Consider the following 4,840-nt stretch of genomic DNA (forward strand, 5'->3'; position numbering starts at 1 on the left):
CTAGTATGGAAGAAGGTAAAGTCGGTTGGCGACGTCGGCAAGTTGGAGGCTCCATGGGCTGAACCATTCAGGATCGTGGAGAAGCTTAGCTCGGGAGCTTACTATTTAGAAGAAGACGGACGGCGACTGGAGCGTCCATGGAGTGCGAATCATCTCCAGCCGTACCGAGCTAGGTGAAAGGTGTGCCGATGCATTTAGTACCGTGTATCCCTTCTTTGCCCCACATCATTTGACTGCAGGGTTAAAATCGAAAAGCAAAGGATTGTAAGATCATTATTGAATGACTGGGCAACTATGAAGACCGTCGAGCGGTGACGTTAAATGCCAGAGCCGAACTAGCGGCTATAAACACCCGGCCTGAAGATCGTCGAGCGGCGACGTTAAACGCCAGAGCCGAACCGGCGGCTATAAACACCCGGCTTGAAGACCGTCGAGCGACGACGTTAAATGCCAGAGCTGAACCTACCGCTATAAACACCCAGCCTGAAGACCATCGAGCGACGACGTTAAACGCCAAAGCCGAATCGGCGACTATAAATACCCGGCCTGAAGACCGTCGATCGGCGACGTTAAATCTCAGGGTCGGAGCGACGACCATAAATACCCCGCCTGAAGACCGTCGAGCGGCGACATTAAACCCTAGAGTCAAGCGGCGACTATAAAGCTCCGCCTTCGCACCATTTCAATCTAACATGGGTCCTCGGGAAAGGAGGCGATCCTAAACTCGATTATCGAGCAGCAACTCAAAGATAAAAAAACGAGGTCTTGATGAATTTAGTAGCGACCAAGGGAACAAGTAATCCGCTCGGATATACACAGCTAGAGAACAAGCAATGGAAGGTCCAGAAAGAGTTCATTAATCAAAATAAGCCGAACGACGAATACATATATTAAAATAGGCTGAACGTCAAGTTCATATCAACGACTTCACTCTAAATAATTAAAGACCTCATCCGGGATCGTGGTAAGAAGCCCGACGTGGTCACGGACAGGAATGATAAAGTTTTCAGGGAGACGACCCTCTGTCTTCAGATAATTGACCGTGACAGTGACGACCAACTCGAACGCACGAACGAGTCGAGCGCTCGCTATCTCAATAAACTCTGTCGAGCGGATATAGTTTTATCGCAGGACGACGGCGCGGGTCTGCTCGACCTCTTGATATTCTTTGAACGTAGCTCGGGAGGCCTCCAGCGCGTCCTGAAGGTTCTTTGACTTCTCTCGCAGGGCAGTCGCCTCTACCGAGCGGGCAGTCTGTTAAACGGTCAGCAGGTCCGCCAACTCCTGGACCCTTCGCGCAAGGGCTCGAGCCTCAGTGTTTTATCTCCAGATTGGAGATAACCGTGTTCTTTCTGGTGTTGGCCTGCTCAATCTTTTTGTCATACGTCTTAACCTCAGTCTTGAGTCGATTCACCATAGTCTGCAAGCCAGAAGATTTGTGCTGCTCGGCCTCCAGTAGTCTCTTGGTCTTGTCAAGGTCCGCCTTCAACTCGGCATAAGAGGGGCCCTGAGGGGGAGCCCCACCAGAAACCTTGAGCTTCTTGAACTCCTCTTCTAGGAGCGCCAGGCGGTTGCTCACTGCAATACTTTCCACCCAATACTACAACAAGATCAGAGGGGAAAATTAGTGCCGAACGGAAATGGAAAAGTGAAGGTTATGATGAGAGTTACCCCGGTGGCCTGTTGTATGTGGTTGTTGCCGAGCAGCTCAGGAGGCATCAGAGCAACGCGCGCCCGAGCGTCCTCCCAGACCTTCGCCAGGGGTCCCCGGATGGTTATTTGGTGTTCGGGGCTCACCTGTCGGTCGGTCGCCTGTAGATTTTCCTCCGTCGGTAGATGAAGTATGACCTTGATAATCCTGCGCCTGCCCGGGGTAGATTGAGCAGAGACTGAAGGGGCAGAGGACTGGTCGGTCGAATTGGAGCGGATAAGAGATCGCCTGATTTTTCGCTGAGCGGGAGGGAGTGAGCTAAGGGGTTGGACAACGATGGGGTCAGAAGGTCAATCGCCTTGAGAGGGGGTCCGGTCGGAAGATAGCGCTTCCACCGTCGCAGGAGCCAACGGAGGGGGAACGCCCGTTTGCTCGGACACACGCACAGCTGAGGTGGCCGAGCAGGTGGGTGTGCCCGTTCGGCGTCGTTTGAGTCCAACCAACGAAAGTTCATCACCAGAAGACCCGGCTTCCTCGGCATGAATGGTCGGTTGAATACCTGACGGAAAGGTCTCTCCTGCCGCATTGGTAGTAGTCGTCAGAGCAGCAGACGCATCGCCCGCCGTCTGCGCCTCTTCGCTCTCGCCTTCATGAGAACCGACCGGAGCGATGCCGAGTTTCTCCGCCTCCTGCGCTGCAGCTGCCTCTATCTCGACAGCCTTGCGTTTCATCATGCCTATTTTAAAGTAAAAGAGAAGGTAATCCCTATTTTAAAGTTTAATCCAAACTTTAATTTTTATATGCTTGTTAGAAATAGGGGTGCAAACGAATCAAATCGAGCCGAATATGTAGAAAAATTTAAGCCTCGAATTCGGCTAAAAATAGGTATATTCGAGTTCGAGCTTGATTCAAAGCTCAGAAAATTCAAAATGTTTGGTTCGAGTTCTGTTCGAATTAGGGCTTGGGTTCAAGTTCGGCTCGAAATATTCGAACATGTTCACGAACTATTCGAATTTTTGCTCGAAAATAGATTTGAAAGGCTCAAAATTTATTTATTTAATATATATTTAACTTATATTAAAAAATATTAAGGTCCGCGAGCGGCTCACGAGCGACTCGAACAATATAATTTATGCTCGAGTTCAGTTCGAAAATTTTGAACATGTTCGAGTTTGTCTCAAATTCGATAAATTCGAATATGAATCGAATATTTTTCGAGCCGACTCGATTCGTTTGCAGCCCTAATTAGAAATAATGTAAATTATTTACTCAAGCATAATCATGGATTTAGATATAATGATAGGAATAGGGTTAATGTAGGTGATAACTCTAGGAGACCTATTCATGCTAAATCTAGTAAGGGTAGACCTAATAAGATCCAAACAACTTTGCCTAAGGGAAGGAAAGTGGATGAAAACTAAGCATTAATCTCAAGAAAGAGAGACATATGCCTAGGAAGGTAGGTAGGTCTAGGGATGTCCAAGGTGAACATGTTGATTCAAGGGTTAGAACCCTAGAATTAAAAAATCAAGTCTTGAAAGCAAGGATTGAGGAAATGGAGAAAGTCCTAGTTAGATTCATTATTGGACCTAAATGACTTGACATGTGTTTGGGTGGTTAAAGGCTCAAAAATATCAAATTGAGTCCCTCCAAGGCCAAGAGGAGGTCAAATGCTAGGGTGACACATGACAATGACAAGGAAGAAGTGACAAAGGGCAAGGGAGAATCATCCAAGGCCATAATAAGAAATATGCAAGGGTCACGTATGATAATGGAAAGGATGAGGTGCCCAAGGTTAAGAAGAAGAAGTCTACTAAGGTACACCATGTGGGTGTTGCCATGGTAGATGAGTCACCTAGGAAGGTGGCTAAGGTTAAGAGTCCTAAGGTTAGGAAGAGCTTTCGGGACCCATGGTAGATGGGTTATCAAATGCATCAAATGATTTGGAGACGGACTTGAGCCTCTAACTTAATGGGTTGACACAATTGGGATGGTATCATGAATGAAAATATGACATTAGGGTCATATTGCATGAAAATTAGTTTTTGATGTATAAATGTTATATAAACCCATGCTAGGGAAGTATTGTGGTTTAGTATGGTTAGATACATCGAGAGGAAGCCAAAACTAGGACTTTAGGTCAATGTTCAATTAAATCATTTAGATAGTTTTAGGTTTTGTGTCAATCTTGGGATCTGAGATATGTATATTTTTAAATATATTTTTCTCAAGTAGACACGGGCAAAACAAACCTCTCCATAAAATTTAGAGATTTGTAGATATCTGTGAAATTTTTAGTGTATTTTTGAAGTTGGGTTCAGAATATTGTTTGAGCTGAAAACAGTATGTCAGTCGACTGGTGCAGTTGGCAGTCGACTGGTAATAGTATTTATCGAATATAGAATGTCTCTGTTAGTTGAATTTGATAAGGGAAGTCTACTGGTGTTTATGGTAGCCGACTAATACCAGTCTAAAACTATTTTTCAACATTAGAAGTTGACCAAAAGGATGATATATATGTATGTAATCTTATAGGGGATTAATGCATGATGTTTATAGTCATTAGAGATTAAAGAGTTCAATAATTGGGATATTGTTGGAGCTCTTTTTGATATATGGTAAATGGGGAGAAGTATTGTGTTTAAGTGGGAAACTTACACACCTTTGCATGAAATCCTAGCTTAAGGGGGAGCTTAGGTGAAAGGGGAGCGTTTTCTCATTTATTGGCAAAGGGGGGAGAAGTTTACCTTTACGGGAAAACATATCTGAAGGGGGAGATTAGGTAAAGAGGGAGCCTAGGGATTTAAGTTCCATTATTTATGCATGAGTTGATTTGCACATTTATTTACATATGTATTGCTATATTATTTTTCTAACTTAAACAAGTTGTTGAATATTAAAAGGGGAGAGATTGTTAAAACAATCTTGGTACCTTAAGTTTTGATGTTTGGGCAAAGGTTTAAGTTAGGTTGGGCAATCTGGGTGATTGACCCTTATTAGAGTCTCCCAAGCCCTCGTGTGATCGGTGTGCTTGTATTTTAATGTTTGTGGTGAGGTTTCTCCAACGACAAGGAGCTTGAGCTAACAGGAGGTTTTCCATGAGTCATCCATCGACGGATCGGGATCGCCCACCTTACGAACTGCCGTGGAGTAGGAGTAAGTGATCTTCGAACCACGTTACATAAATAT

This window comes from Zingiber officinale, chromosome 8B (assembly GCF_018446385.1).
Source record: "Zingiber officinale cultivar Zhangliang chromosome 8B, Zo_v1.1, whole genome shotgun sequence".
Lineage (NCBI taxonomy): Eukaryota > Viridiplantae > Streptophyta > Magnoliopsida > Zingiberales > Zingiberaceae > Zingiber > Zingiber officinale.